Genomic DNA, 16,890 nt, shown 5'->3' with positions numbered 1-16,890 from the left:
CAAAACAAAACAAACAAACAAACAATTATGTGTAATATCGTGTAAGTTTAAGGTGTATGTGTCGATTTGATACAATTATATGAGGCAATTTGATTACCACCATAGTTTTAGCTAACATCTGTATCATGTCACATACTTAGTATTTCTTTTTTTGTGCTAAGAACAATTCAGATCTAGTCTCTTAGGAACTTTCATGTAATAAGGAATTGTTGACTATAATCCCTGTACTGTGTATTAGATCACCAGAGCTTATTCATCTTCTACTTCCAGGATTATACCCTTTAACATCTCCCAGATTCCCCCACCCACTAGCCCTTGGTAACCACCATTCTACTCTTTTTTTTTTTTAATAAGTTTGGCTTTTTTAGAGTGCACATGTAAGCGATATCATATATTATAATATTTGTCTGGCTTTTCTCAGCATAATGCCCTCAAGATCCATCCATGTTGTTGAAATGGCAGGATTTCCTTATTTCTCCTGGCTGAATAATATTCCATTGTGTGTTTGTATACATAGTATATAAGGTATATGTGTATATCTCATCTTCTTTATCCATTGACGGACACTTAGGTGGCTTTCGTATCCTGGCTATTGTGAATAATGCTGCAATAAGCATGAGAGCACAGATATGTTTTTGATACCCTGTTTTCATTTCCTTTGGATCTATACCTAGAAGTGGGATTGCTGGATCATATGGTAGTTCTATGTTTATTTTTTTGAGAAAACTCCATACTGTTTTCCATAGTGGCTGCACCAATTTACATTCCTACCAAGAGTGTAAGAGCGTCCCCTTATCTCTACATCTTTGCCAACATTTGTTATCTCTTGTCTCCTTGGTGATAGCCAATTTAACAGGTATAAGGTGATACCTCATTGTGATTTTGATTTGCATTTCCCTGATGATTAGAGATGAGCACCTTTTCATGTGCCTCTTGGCCACTCAGATGTCTTCTTTGGACATTTGGAAAAATGTCTATTCAGTTCCTCTGCCCATTTTTTAAATTGGACTGTTTGTTTTCTTGTTATTGAGTTGTATGATTTTTTAAATATATTTTGGATATTAACCCCTTATCTGATATATTGTTTGTAAATATTTTCTCCTACTCCATAGGTTATTTTTTCATTTTGTTGATGGTTTCTTTTGCTGTGCAGAAGCTTTTTATTTTATTTTATTCTTTAATTTTTTAATTTTTATTTATTTATTTATTTTTGGCTGTGTTGGGTCTTCATTGCTGCGCGCAGGCTTTCCTCTGGTTGCGGCAAGCGGGGGCTACTCTTCTTTGTGGTGAGCGGGCTTCTCATTGCGGCAGCTTCTCTTGTTGTGGAGCACAGGCTCTGGGCATGCAGGCTTCAGTAGTTGTGGCACACAGGCTCAGTAGTTGTGACTCGTGGGCTCCAGAGCGCAGGCTCAGTAGTTGTGGTACACGGGCTTACCTGCTCCACGGCGTGTGGGATCTTCCTGGACCAGGGCTTGAACCCGTGTACCCTGAATTGACAGGCGGACTCTTAACCACTGTGCCACCAGGGAAGCCCCTATGCAGAAGCTTTTTAATTTGATGTAGTCCCACTTCTTGACTTTTGCCTTTGTTTTTTGTGCTTTTGGTGTCCTCTTCAAAAAAATTGTTGCCAAGAATAATGTCAAGGACCTTCTGCCCTATGTTTTCTTCTAGGAGTTTAACAGTATCAGATCTTATGTTTAAGCCTTTAATCCTACATACAAACAAGTTCCATTCCAGGAGCACATTCATAAAGTCCAATTTGTTTGTAAGTCCAACAAATTAGCCAAAGGTACCCAACTAACACAATCAGCTATATAGTAATGTACTGTAATAGGTTTCTAATACTTTTCACGCAAATAATGCATAAACAACAAACACAAAAAATAAAACATTTAAAATCTTACAATGCAGTACCTTGAAAAGTACAGCAGTACAGTACAACTGCTGGCATCCAGGGGCTGGCATCAAGGGAACAGACAAGAGTTACTGAGTGAAGGAGGGAGAGGAGGTGGGAGATGGTAGAGCTGAAGGATTGTCAGCAATAGGCGATGGAGGGCAAGCTGCAATTTCACTCACGCCAGATGTGGATGGCACATGTTCTAGTTCCTTGCTGGATTCAAGTCCATCTGCCCTCTTGAAAAAACAATCCAGTGATGTCTGAGTGGTAGCTTTTTTTTTCTCGTCATAGATGACATGGTAGCACTGGATTGCATTCTGAACGGCTGCTGCAACCTTCATATACCGTTCTACATTGGAGTCCTGTGCCTCAAAAACAAACAGGGCCTCCTCAAATAAAGAAAATCCCCTTGCCATTTTCTGTGTCATGAATCTCTTCGGTTCTTCAGTTACTTCTTCCTCTTGTCTCTCTTCGTCCTTTCTCTGGGCACATTCCCATCTTTGCCGTACGCGGGCCTCTCACTGCTGTGGCCTCTCCCATTGCGGAGCACAGGCTCCAGACGCGCAGGCTCAGCGGCCATGGCTCACGGGCCCAGCCGCTCCGCAGCATGTGGGATCCTCCCAGACTGGGGCACGAACCCGTGTCCCCTGCATCGGCAGGCGGACTCTCAACCACTGCGCCACCAGGGAAGCCCCCACATTCCCATCTTTGAAAGTTCACAACTTGAAGATTCATCTGTAGGGGACTTAACAGTATTTCAAGTTTATTTTGGTGAGTTGCGTAAGGTGAGGATCCAATTTCATTTTTTTTTGCATGTTTTTGAAATACCATTTGTTGAAGGGATTATCCTTTCCCCACTCAGTGTTCAGACCCCCTGTCAAGTAGTTGACCGTACATGCAGGGGGTTATTTCTGAGCTCTCTATTCAATTCCATTGGTCTGTGTGTCTGTTTTTTATGCTAGCACCATACTGATATAATTCTTTTTTTTTTTTTGCGGTACGTGGGCCTCTCACTGTTGTGGCCTCTCCCGTTGTGGAGCACAGGCTCCGGACGCCCAGGCTCAGCGGCCATGGCTCACGGGCCCAGCCGCTCTGCGGCATGTGGGATCTTCCCGGACTGGGGCACGAACCCGTGTCCCCTGCATCGGCAGGTGGACTCTCAACCACTGCACCACCAGGGAAGCCCGTGATAGCATTCTTATAGCTTTGTAGTATAGTTTGAAACAAGGAAGCGTGATACCTCCAGTTTTCTTCTTTCTCAGGGTTGCTTTGGCTGTTCAGAGTCTTATGTGGTTCCATAAAAATTTTAAGATTGTTGTTTGTATTTTTGTGAAATATGTCATTGGAATTTTGATAGAATTGCATTAAATCTATAGATGGTTTTGGGTGGTATGGACACTTTAACAATATTATTTCTTCTGATCCATGAACATAGTATCTCTTTCCATTTTTCACACTGTCTTCCATTTCTTTCATCAAAGTCTTGGGTTTTGCTGTCCAGCTCTTTCATTTCCTTAAATTTATTCCTAGGTATTGTTTTTGATACTGTTGTAACTGGGATAATTTTCTTTATTTCTTATTCACATATTTCATTGTTAGTATATAGAAACATAACTGATTTTTAAATATTATTTATTGAAGTATAGTTGATTTACAATATTGTGTTAGTTTCAGGTGTACAGTGAAGTGATTTTGTTTTATTTATATAGAGAGAGATAGATAGATGTGTGTGTATATTTTTTTTGATTCATTTCCATTCTAGGTTATTACAAGATGTTGAATACAGTTCCCTGTTCTATACAGTAAATACTTGTTTATCTATTTATTTATGGTAGTGTATATTTGTTAATCCCATCTTCCTAATTTTTCCCTCCCCCCTTCCCCTTTGGTAACCGTAAGTTTGTTTTCCATGTCTGTGAGTCTGTTTCTGCTTCATAAATAAGTTCATTTGTACTTTTTTTTTTTAGATTCCACATATAAGCGATCTCATATAATATTTGTCTTTCTCTGTCTGAATTCACTTAGTATGATAATCTCTGGGTCCATCCATGTTGCTGCAAATGGCATTATTTCATTTTTTATGTCTGAGTAATATTCCATTGTATATATATACACCACATCTTCTTTATTCATTCATCTGTTGGTGGGCATTTAGGTTGCTTCCCTGTCGTGGCTATTGTAAATGGTGCTGCAGTGAACACTGGGGTGCATGTGTCTCTTACAATTATGGTTTTCTCCGGATTTATGCCCAGTAGTGGGATTGCTGGGTCACATGGTAATTCTATTTTTAGTGTTTTACGGAACCTCCATACTGTTTTACACAGTGGCTGCACCAATTTACATTCCCACCAACAGTGTAGGAGGGTTTCCTTTTCTCTAGCATTTATTATTTGTAGACTTTTTGATGATGGCCATTCTGACTGGTGTGAGGTGATACCTCACTGTAGTTTTGATGTGCATTTCTCTAATAATTAGAGATATTAAGCATCTTTTTATGTGCTTGTTGGCTATCTGTATGTCTTCTTTGGAGAAATGTCTATTGAGGTCTTCTGCCCATTTTTTGATTGGGTTCTTTGGTTTTTTTTTGTTTGTTTGTTTGTTTGTTTTGCGGTATGCAGGCCTCTCACTGTTGCGGCCTCTCCTGTTGCGGAGCACAGGCTCCGGACGCGCAGGCTCAGTGGCCATGGCTCATGGGCCCAGCCGCTCCGCAGCATGTGGGATCTTCCCGGACCGGGCCACAAACCCACGTCCCCTGCATCGGCAAGCGGACTCTCAACCACTGCGCCACCAGGGAAGCCCTGGTTTTTTGATATTGAGTTGTGTGAGCTATTTGTGTATTTTGGAAATTAAGTCCTTGTCAGTTGCATTGTTTGCAAATATTTTCTCCCAGTTCATAGATTATCCTTTTGTTTGTTTCCTTTGCTGTGCAAAAGCTTCTAAGTTTGATTAGGTCCCATTTGTTTTTTCTTTTATTTCTTCTGCCTTGGTAGATGGACCTAAGAATATATTGCTATGATTTATGTCAAAGAATGTTTTGCATGTTCTCGTCTAGGAGTTTTATGGTGTCACGTCTTATATTTAAGCCATTTTGAGTTCATTTTTGTGTATGGTGTGAGGGAGTATTCTAACTTCATTGATTTACATGTGACTGTCCAGCTTTCCCAACACCACTTGCTGAAGAGACTGTCTTTTCTCCATTGTATATTCTTGCCTCCTTTGTCGAAGATTAATTGACCATAGGTGTTTGGGTTTATTTCTGGGCTCTCTATTCTGTTCCATTGATCTGTATGTCTGCTCTTGTGCCAATGCCGTGCTGCCTTGATTACTCTGAAGTCTGGAAGGGTTATGCCTCCAGACTTTATCCTTTCTTCCTTAGGATTGCTTTGGCAATTCTGGGTCTTTTGTGGTTTTATATAAATGCTAGGATTATTTGATCTAGTTCTGTGAAAAATGTCATGGGTAACTTGATAAGGATCACATTAAATCTGTAGATTGCTATGTATAACTGATTCACTTTGTTATAAAGCAGAAACTGACACACCATTGTAAAGCAATTATACCCCAATAAAGATGTTAAAAAAAATCTGTAGATTGCTTTGGGTAGTATGCCATTTTAACTATATTAATTCTTCCAATCCAAGAGCATGGGATATCTTTCCATTCTTTGAATAATCTTTGATTTCCTTTATCAGAGGAAACATAACTGATCTCTGTATGTTGGGTTTTTTTTTTCTTTGTTTTGTATCCTGCAATGTTACTGATTTCATATAGTTCCAACAGTTTTTTGGTTGACTCTTCAGGATTTTTTTTTTTTTGGCGACACTGCAGGATACGGGATCTTGGTTCCCCAACCAGGGATCGAACCAGTGCCCCCTGCAGTGGAAGCATGAATTGTTAACCACTGGACTGCCAGGGAAGTCCCAGAATTTTCTTTATAAGAGGTAATATATATCATCTATAAATATTGACAATTTTTCTTCTTCCTTTTTCTTTTTTTTTAGGAATATTTGAATTTTATTTTATTTTTTATATAGCAGGTTCTTATTAGTTATCCATTTTATACATGTTAGAGTATATATGTCAATCCCAATATCACAATTCATCCCACTATCACCACCAGCCCCCTGGCCCCGCTTTCCCTCCTTGGTGTCCATATGGTTGTTCTCTACATCTGTGTCTCAATTTCTGCCCTGCAAACCGGTTCATCTGTACCATTTTTCTAGGTTCCACCTATATGCATTAATATACGATATTTCTTTTCCTCCTTCTGACTTACTACACTCTGTATGACAGTCTCTAGATTCATCCACATCTCTATAAATGACCCAATTTCGTTCCTTTTTATGGCTGAGTAATATTCCATTGTATATATGTACCACATCTTCTATATCCATTCGTCTCTTGATGGGCATTTAGGTTGCTTCCATGACCTGGCTATTGTAAATGGTGCTGCAATGAACACTGGGGTGCATGTGTCTTTTTGAATTATGGTTTTCTCTGGGTATATGCCCAGTAGTGGGATTGCTGGATCATATGGTAATTCTATTTTTAGTTTTTTAAGGAACCTCCATACTGTTCTCCATAGTGGCTGTATCGATTTACATTCCCACCAACAGTGCAAGAGTGTTCCCTTTTCTCCACACCCTCTACAGCATTTGTTCTTTGTAGATTTTCTGATGATGCCCATTCTAACTGGTGTGAGGTGATACCTCGTTGTAGTTTTGATTTGCATTTCTCTAATAATTAGTGATATTGAGCAGCTTTCCATGTGCTTCTTGGCCATCTGTATGTCCTCTTTGGAGAAATGTCTGTTTAAGTCTTCTGCCTATTTTTGGATTGGGTTGTTTGTTTTTTTAATATTGAGCTGCATGAGCTGTTTATATATTTTGGAGATTAATCCCTTGTCCCTTGATTCATTTGCAAATATTTTCTCCCATTCTGAGGGTTGTCTTTTTGTCTTGTTTGTAGTTTTCTTTGCTTTGCAAAAGATTTTAAGTTTCATTAGGTCCCATTTGTTTATTTTTGTTTTTATTTCCATTACTCTGGGAGGTGGATCAAAGAAGATCTTGCTGTGATTTATGTCAGAGTGTTCTTCCTATGTTTTCCTCTAAGAGTTTTATAGTGTCCGGTCTTACATTTAGGTCTCTAATCCATTTTGAGTTTATTTTTATGTATGGTGTTATGGAGTGTTCTAATTTCATTCTTGTACATGGTAGCTGTCCAGTTTTCCCAGCACCACTTATTGAAGAGACTGTCTTCTCTCCATTGTATATCCTTGCCTCCTTTGTCATGGATTAGTTGACCATAGGTGCGTGAGGTTATCTCTGGGCTTTCTATCCTGTTCCATTGATCTTTATTTCTGTTTTTGTGCCAGTACCATATCATCTTGATTACTGTAGCTTTGTAGTATAGTCTGAAGTCAGGGAGTCTGATTCCTCCAGCTCCATTTTTCTTTCTCAAAACTGCTTTGGCTCTTCAGGGTCTGTTGTGTGTCCATACAAATTTAAAAATTTTTTGTTCTAGTTCTGTGAAAAAGGCCATTGGTAATTTGATAGGGATTGCATTGAATCTGTAGATTACTTTGGGTAGTATAGTCATTTTCACAGTATTGATTCTTCCAAACCAAGAACATGGTATATCTCTCCATCTGTTTGTAACATCTTTGGTTTCTTTCATCAGTGTCTTTTCATTTTCTGCAAACAGGTCTTTTGTCTCACAAGGTAGGTTTACTTCTACGTATTTTATTCTTTTTGTTGCAGTGGTAAATGGGAGTGTTTCCTTAATTTATCTTCCAGATTTTTCATCATTGGTGTATAGAAATGCAAGAGATTTCTGTGCATTAATTTTGTACCCTGCAACTTTACCAAATTCATTGATTAGCTCTAGTAGCATCTTTAGGATTCTCTATGTATAATATCATGTCATCTGTGAACAGTGACAGTTTTACTTCTTCTTCTCCAATATGTATTCCTTTTATTTCTTTTTCTTCTCTGATTGCCATGGCTAGGACTTCCAAAACTATGTTGAATAACAGTGGTGAGAGTGGACATCCTCGTCTTGTTCCTGATCTTAGAGAAAATGCTTTCAGTTTTCCACCATTGAGAATGATGTTTGCTGTGGGTTTGTCATATATGGCCTTTATTATGTTGAGGTAGGTTCCTTGTATGCCCACTTTCTGGGGAGTTTTTATCATAAGTCAGTGTTGAATTTTGTCAGAAGCTTTTTCTGTATCTTTTGAGATGATCATATGGTTTTTATTCTTCAATTTGTTAATATGGTGTATCACATTGATTGATTTGTATATATTGAAGAATCCTTGCATCCTTGGAATAAATCCCACTTGATCATGGTGTATGATCCTTTTAATGTGTTTTTGGATTCTGTTTGCTAGTATTTTGTTCAGGATATTTGCATCTATATTCATCAGTGGTATTGGTCTGTAATTTTCTTTTTTTTGTAGTATCTTTGTCTGGTTTTAGTATCGGTGATGGTGGCCTCATGGAATGAGTTTGGGAGTGTTCCTTCCTCTGCAATTTTTTGGAAGAGTTTGAGAAGGATGTGTGTTAGCTCTTCTCTAAATGTTTGATAGAATTCACCTATGAAGCCATCTGGTCCTGGACTTTTGTTTGTTGGAAGATTTTTTTAAATTTATGTATTTTATTTATTATTTTTGGCTGTATTGGGTCTTTGTTGTTGTGTGTGGGCTTTCTCTAGTTGCGACGAGCTGGGGCTACTCTTCGTTGCAGTGCGCGTGCTTCTCACTGCAGTGGCTTCTCTTGTTATGGAGCATGGGCTCTAGGCACGCGGGCTTCAGTAGTTGTGGCTCGCAGGCTTCAGCATTTGTGGCTCACAGGCTCTAGAGCGCAGGCTCAGTAGTTGCGGTGCACGGGCTTAGCTGTTCCGCGGCATGTGGGATCTTCCCGGACCAGGGCTGGAATCCGTGTCCCCTGCACTGGCAGGAGGATTCTTAACCATGGTGCCACCAGGGAAGACCTGTTGGGAGATTTTTAATCACAGTTTCAATTTCATTACTTGTGATTGGTCTGTATATATTTTCTATTGCTTCCTGGTTCAGTCTTAAAAGGCTATACCTTTCTAAGAATTTGTCCATTTCTTCCAGATTGTTCATTTTATTGGCATACAGTTGCTTGTAGTAGTCTCTTAGGATGCTTTGTATTTCTGCAGTGTCTGTTGTAACTTCTCCTTTTTCATTTCTAATTTTATTGATTTGAGTCCTCTCCCTCTTTTTCTTGATGAGTCTGGCTAATGTTTTATCAATTTTGTTTATTTTCTCAGAGAACCAGCTTTTAGTTTTATTGATCTTTGCTATTGTTCTCTTAGTTTCTATTTCATTTATTTCTGCTCTGATCTTGATCATTTCTTTCCTTCTGCTAACTTTGGGTTTTGCTTGTTCTTCTTCTCTACTTGCTTTAGGTGTAAGGTTAGCTTGTTTATTTGAGATTTTTCCTGTTTCTTGATGTAGGTTTGCATTGCTATAAACTTCCCTCTTAGAATTGCTTTTGCTGCATCCCATAGGTTTTCGATCGTTGTATTTTCATTGTCATTTGTTTCTAGGTATTTTTTTTAACATCTTTATTGGAGTATAATTGCTTTACAATGGTGTGTTAGTTTCTGCTTTATAACAAAGTCTAGGTATTTTTTGATTTCCTCTTTGATTTCTTCAGTGATCTCTTGGTTATTTAGTAATGTATTGTTTAGCCTCCATGTGTTTGTGTTTTTTACGTTTTTCTCCCTGTAATTGTTTTCTAATCTCATAATGTTGTGGTCAGAAAAGATGCTTGATATGATTTCAATTTTCTTAAATTTACTGAGGCTTGATTTGTGACCCAAGATGTGATCTGTCCTGGAGGATGTTCCATGTGCACTTGAGAAGAAAGTGTAATATGCTGTTTTTGGATGGAATGTCCTATAAATGTCAGTTAAATCTCTCTTGTCTATTGTGACATTTAAAGCTTGTGTTTCCTTTTTAATTTTATGTTTGGATGATCTGTCGATTGGTGTGAGGTGTTAAAAGTCCCCCACTATTATTGTGTTACTGTCAATTTCCTCTTTTATAGCTGTTAGCAGTTGCCTTATGTATTGAGGTGCTCCTATGTTGGGTGCATATATATTTATAATTGTTATATCTTCTTCTTGGATTGATCCCTTGATCATTATGTAATGTCCTTCCTTGTCTCTTGTAGCATCCTTTATTTTAAAGTCCCTTTTATCTGATATGCATATTGCTACTCCAGCTTTCTTTTGATTTTCATTTGCATGGAATATCTTTTTCCATCCCCTCACTTTCAGTCTGTATGTGTCCCTAGGTCTGAAGTTGATCTCTTGTAGGCAGCATATATATGGGTCTTGTTTTTGTATCCATTCAGCAAACCTGTGTCTTTTGGTTGGAGCATTTAATCCATTCACATTTAAGGTAATTATCAATATGTATATTCCTATTACCATTTTCTTAACAGTTTTGGGGTTTTTTTGTTTTGTTTTTTTGCGGTACGCAGGCCTCTCACTGTTGTGGCCTCTCCCATTGCAGAGCACAGGCTCCAGACACGCAGGCTCAGCAGCCATGGCTCATGGGCCCAGCCGCTCCACCGCATGTGGGATCTTCCTGGACCAGGGCACGAACCTGTGTCCCCTGCATCAGCAGGTGGACTCTCAACCACTGCACCACCAGGGAAGCCCTGGGGTTAGTTTTTGTAGGTCCTTTTCTTCTCTTGTGTTTCCCACTTAGAGAAGTTCCTTTAGCATTTGTTGTAGAGCTGGTTTGGTGGTGCTGAATTCTCTCAGCTTTTGCTTGTCTGTAAAGCTTTTGATTTCTCCATCAAGTCTGAATGAGATCCTTGCCGGGTAGAGTAATCTTGGTTGTAACAGGTTCTTCCCTTTCATCCCTTTAAATATGTCATGCCTCTCCCTTCTGGCTTGTAGAGTTTCTGCTGAGAAATCAGCTGTTAACCTTATGGAAGTTCCCTTGTATGTTATTTGTTGTTTTTCCCTGCTGCTTTCAATAATTTTTCTTTGTATTTAATTTTTGCCAATTTGATTATTGTGTGTCTCCGCGTGTTTCTCCTTGGGTTTATCCTGTATGGGACTCTCTGTGCTTCCTGGACTTGGGTGGCTATTTCCTTTCCCATGTTAGGCAAGTTTTTGACTATAATCTCTTCAAATATTTTCTCGGGTCTTTTCTCTCTCTCTTCTCCTTCTGGGACCCCTATAATGCGACTGTTGTTGCGTTTAATGTTGTCTCAGAGGTCTCTTAGGCTGTCTTCATTTCTTTTCATTGTCTTTTCTTTATTCTGTTCCACAGCAGTGAATTCCACCATTCTGTCTTCCAGGTCACTTATCCATTCTTCTGCCTCAGTTATTCTGCTATTGATTCCTTCTAGTGTAGTTTTCATTTTATTTATTGTATTGTTCATCTATGTTTGTCTGTTCTTTAATTCTTCTAGGTTTTTGTTAAACATTTCTTGCTTCTTCTCGCTCTTTGCCTCCATTCTTTTTCCAAAGTCCTGAAACATCTTCACTGTCATTACGCTGAATTCTTTTTCTGGAAGGTTGCCTATCTCCACTTCATTTAGTTGTTTTTCTGGGGTTTTATCTTGTTCCTTCATCTGGTACATAGCCCTCTGCCTTTTCATTTTGTCTGTCTTTCTGTGAATGTGGTTTTTGTTTCACAGCCTGCAGGATTGTAGTTCTTCTTGCTTCTCCTGTCTGCCCTCTGGTGGATGAGGCTATCTAAGAGGTTTATGCAAGTCTCCTGATGGCAGGGACCGGTGGTGGGTAGAGCTGGCTGTTGTTCTTGTGGGTAGAGCTCAGTAAAACTTTAATCTGCTTGTCTGCTGATGGGCAGGGCTGAGTTCCCTCCTTGTTTGTTGTTTGGTCTGAAGTGACCCAACACTGGAGCCTACCCAGCCTGTTTGGTGGAGCTAATGGCAGACACTGGGAGGGCTCACGTCAAGGAGTACTTCCCAGAACTTTTGCTGCCAGTGTCCTTGTCCTCACTGTGGGACACAGCCACTTCCCGCCTCTGCAGGAGACCCTCCAACACTAGCAGGCAGGTCTGGCTCAGTCTCCTATGGGGTCACTGCTCCTTTCCCTGGGTCCCGATGCACACACTACTTTGTGTGTGCCCCTCAAGAGTGGAATCTCTGTTTCCCCCAGTCCTGTCAAAGTCCTGCAATCAAATCTCACTAGCCTTCAAAGTCTGATTCTCTAGGAATTCCTCCTCCCGTTGCCGGATCCCCAGGTTGGGAAGCCTGATGTGGGGCTCAGAACCTTCACTCCAGTGGGTGGACTTATGTGGTATAAATTTTCTCCAGTTTGTGAGTCACCCACCCAGCAGTTATGGGATTTGATTTGATTGTGATTGTGCCCCTCCTACCGTCTCATTGTGACTTCTCCTTTGTCTTTGGATGTGGGGTATCTTTTTTAGTGAGTTCCAGTGTCTTCCTGTTGATGATTGTTCAGCAGTTAGTTGTGATTCCGGTGCTCTCGCAGGAGGGAATGAGAGCACGTCCTACTCCGCCATCTTGAGCCAATCTCGGCACTTCCTTTTTCAATGAATGCCTTTTTATTTCTTGCATAATTGCTTTAGCTGGGACTTCTAGTACTATGTTGAATAAAAGTGGTGAGTGTGGGCATCCTTGTCTTGTTCCTGATCTCACAGGAAAAACTTTCAATCTTCCACCACTGATCATGATGTTGGCTGTTTGCTTGTCATATATGGCCTTTATTATGTTGAGGTACATACCCTCTATAAATAATTTGTGGAGATTTTATCTTGAAAAAAATGTATTTTGTTGAATGCTTTTTCTGCATCAATTGAGATGATCATGATTTTTATCTTTCATTTTATTAATGTGGTGTATCACATTTATTGATTTACATATGTTGAACCATCCTTGCATCCCAGGGATAAATCCCACTTGGTCATGGTGTATCACCCTTTTAATGTGTTGTCGAATTAGATTTCTTAATATTTTGTTGAGAATTTTTGCATGTATATTTATAAGGGATGTTGGTTTGTAGTTTTTTCTTGTAGTGTCATCTGGCTTTGGTATCAGGGTAATGGTAGCTTCATAAAATGAGTTTGGAAGTGATTCTTCTTTGATTTTATTTTTTGAAAGTTTGAGTAGGACTGGCATTAATTCTCCTTTATATGTTTGGTAGAATTCACCAGTAGAGCTATTTGGTCCTATATTTGTCTGTGTTGGACGGCTCTTGATTACTGATTCAATTGCCTTACTTGCATTATTGGTCTGTTCAGATTTTCTATTTCCTGATTGTCTTGGCTCTATGTATCTAGAAATTTATCTGTTTCTTCTAGGTACCCAATTTGTTGGCATGTAAGTATTCATAATAGCCTCTTAGTCTAGTTAAAAGTTTTTCAGTTTCATTTTTCTTATCAAAAACTGAGTTCTTAGTTTTGTTAATCTTTTCTGTTCTCTATTTCATTATTTTCCACTCTGATCTTTATTTCCTTCCTTCTGCTATCTTTGGGCTTCCTTGTTCTTTTTCTAGTTCCTTGAAGTGTGAAGTTAGGTTGTTTATTTGAGAGCTTCCTATCTTCTTAATATATGTATTTATTACTATAAAATTCTCTCTCAGAACTGCTTTTGTAACATCCCATAGATTTTGATGTGTTGTGTTGTCATTTTCATTTGTTTTGAGATTTTTTTTTCTTTATGACCCATTTCTTGTTCAGGAATGTGTTGTTTCCACATGCTTATAAACATTCCAGTTGTCCTCTTGTTTTTTATTTCTAGTTTCATCCATTGTGGTTTGAAAAGATGGTATAATTTTAATCTTCTTAAGGTTGCTAGTATTTGTTTTGTAACCTATCATATGATCTATCCTGGAGAATATTTCTTGTGCTCTTTAGTAGAATATGTATTCTGCTACTGTTGGATGGAATGTTCTATAAATGTTTTGTAGGTCCATTTCATCTAATATATGAGTCCAGTCCAATGTTTTCTTTCTGTCTGGATTATCTTTCCATTGCTGAGAGTGGGGTATTGAAGTCTGCTGCTGTTATTGTATTGTCTGTTTTTCCTGTCTGATCTGTCAGTATTTGATTAATATATTTAGATGCTCCAATGTTGGGTGCATATATATTTATGATCTTCTTGATGAATTGACCCTTTTATCATATAAGATCACCTTCTTTATCTCTTATTACCTCTTTTGGCTTAAAGTCTGTTTTGTGTGATAGAGGGGTAGATAGCTACCCCTGCTTTCTTTTGGTTTCCACTTGCATGGAATACTTTTTACTGTCTCTTCATTTTGATCCTATGTGTGTCCTTAACCCTGAAGTGGGTCTCTTATAGGCAGCTTATAGTTGGGTCATATATTTTTTTAAATCCATCCAGCCACTCTGTACCTTTCTGATGGGTGAATTCAATCCACTTACACTTAGAGTAATTATTGATATGTAAGGACTTACTAATGCCATCTTAATAAGTTCTCACAGTTTTGTAGTTCCAATGTATTTTTTTTTCTTGTTTCTGCCTACTTTTGTCAGCTGGTCATTCCATGGTGATATGCTCTGTTTCCCCTTTCTTTATCTTTTGTGAATCTCCTATAGGTTTTTGCTTTGTGGTTACCATGAGGCTTATGTAAAACATAAATAAAGCAGTTCATTTTAAGCTGATAGCAACTTAACTTCAATCACACACAGGAGTTCCAAAATTTTACTCCCTCCCTTTACACTTTTGACATCACAATTTACCTCTTTCTATATTTTATATTCGTTAACAAATTATAGTAGATACAGCTACAAAAATATATAACTATATATTTTAAAATAATCTTTTCATATAATCTTTGTACTATAGGTAACTGGTTAACATACCACCTTATTACAGAATTAGAGTTTTCTAAATATGACTGTATATCCACCAGTGTTCTGTATACTTTCATATGTTTTCATGTCACTAATTAACATCTTTTCATTTCAGCTTGAATAATTCCTTTCAGCATTTCTTGCAAGGCAGGTCTAGTGGTGATAACTCCCTCAGTTTTTGTTTATCTAGAAAAGCCTTTATTTTTTCCTTCATGTATGAAGTGTAACTTTGGATAAATTATCTTGGTTGGAAATTTTTTCTTCCAACATTTTGAATATGCCATTTTCACTCTCTCCTGGTCTGTAGGGTTTCTTTTGAGAAATACACTGATAGCCTAATGGGGGGTTCCTTGTAGGTTATAATCTTTTTTTCCTTCTGGCTGCATTTAAGATTCTCTTTGATATTTGACATTTTCATTATAGTGTATCTTACAGAAGTACTTTTTTTTTCATTGAAAAAATAGGGTGATCTATTAGCTTCATGAATTGGATGCCCAAGTCTTTCCAAAGTTTGAGAATTTTTCAGCTATTACTTTAAACTTTTTACCACTTTCTCCCCCTCTTCTCCTTCTGAAATACTAATTATTTTAATATTTGTACATTTGATGGATTCCCATGGATCATGTAGGCTTTCTTCATTCTTCTTCATTCTTTTTTCTTTGTTCTCCCCTAACTGCATTATTTCAAAATTCCTATCCTCTAGCTCACTTATTCTACCTTCCATTTGGTCTACTTTGCTGTAGATATTTCATATTGCATTTCTCATTTTATTCATTGAATTCTTCAGCTCCAGAATTTGTTTGGTCCTTTTTTATGATTTCTATCTCTTTGTTAAATTTCTCATTTTTTCATGTGTTTTCCTCATTTCATTGAGTTGTCTTTCTGCGTTTTTTTGTAGTTCACTTGAGTTTCCTCAAAACTGCTATTTCAAACTCTTTATCAGCTAGATCTCAAAATTCCATGTCATTGAGTTCAGTTTTTGGAGGATTGTTTTCTTTTGGTGATGATATTTCTCATGTTCCTTGGAGGTTTGCATTGTGGCTCTTGCACTGAAGTAGTGGAACCCCTCAAATCTGTACCAGTTGCCTTTGGGTGGGTTCATTGGTCCTGTTATATCTAGATTTTCTCTGACCTTGTATGGGTACATCTGCTCCACACTCCTTATTCCCTCTTGTGGTGGAATTTTTAAGCTTTCATGCCTTCTCTGGTTCTTACAACTCATCAGGTTGACCTTTGGAAACCTCTTTGTTTGCCAGAAAGTGGCACTACCACTCAAGTTTGTGGTTTCTCTCTTGCCAACAGACCCTGGTATGATTTTTCTGAGAACACTCTGGCCATTGCCAGTTCTGTGTTTCACTCAGAAACACAAAGAGTCACCTGCAGACTTGGGGGTGGGGGGAAGTGTGGGTTTAGCACTCAGGGCATTGGGGGGTGCCTGCAGGCCCAGTGGAAAGATCTTCAGGTGAGCCTCCCAGAGGCTCATGGGCAGACTTCCTGCTGAAGTCCTGAGTGCAGTCAGTGGGAATTTTCATTCCCAGCCTCTGACTTCTCAGTGGGAATGGTATATTCAGTCATGTTTTTTATCAGACAATTAAAAAGTTAAGATAGCTCTCAAGGCTATTTCATAATGTGTAATCTGTGCTTTACATTTTATGAGCTCAGAAAACCTGGTACTTTGCTCAATATTGTTTGTTTTTACTTGGAGATCTCATTTAGAGATTTGGTTTCCTCTTCTTTTATGAAAGAGAAAAAAAAGAACATTGCTGAGGTTGCTGGCCCAGAGCAGTCCACATTTTATTTCTTGTGGAACTGATGACACAGGGCAAGTCCTTCATAAAATAAAGATTTGGGGGTGTGTTAAAAAGAAAGGGGAGTCCACAGGACTTCCCTGGTGGCGCAGTGGTTAAGACTCTGTGTTCCCAATGCAGGGGGCCCGGGTTCAATCCCTGGTCAGGGAACTAGATCCCACATGCATGCTGCAACTAAGAGTTCACATACCACAACTAAGGAGCCCACAAGCCGCAACTAAGGAGCGCGCCTGCTGCAACTAAGACCTGGTGCAACCAAATATATAAATAAATATTTTTTAAAAAAAGAGGGGAGTCCAGAGGGTTTTCTCTTTCACATGTGCCTGATTAGG

At 38.7% G+C, this 16,890-nt stretch overlaps 1 protein-coding gene across 2 annotated transcripts in view; it reads left to right on the top strand.

Moving 5' to 3' along the window:
- The window catches only part of MRPL30 (mitochondrial ribosomal protein L30), a 123,034-nt gene that overhangs the window by 90,057 nt on the left and 16,087 nt on the right, over positions 1-16,890 (top strand). Inside the window, exon 18 of one of the 2 annotated variants that reach the window (XR_007470974.1) lies at positions 5,726-5,838. The exons of the other annotated variant lie outside the window; for it this stretch is intronic. The gene's annotated coding sequence lies outside the window, so the exon portion shown is untranslated. The remainder of the gene's footprint in view (positions 1-5,725; positions 5,839-16,890) is intronic. 2 annotated transcript variants of the gene reach the window in all.

Source organism: Orcinus orca, chromosome 13, assembly GCF_937001465.1.
Source record: "Orcinus orca chromosome 13, mOrcOrc1.1, whole genome shotgun sequence".
In the NCBI taxonomy this organism is placed as follows: Eukaryota; Metazoa; Chordata; class Mammalia; order Artiodactyla; family Delphinidae; genus Orcinus; species Orcinus orca.
This window is presented reverse-complemented; position numbering and strand designations above follow the sequence as displayed.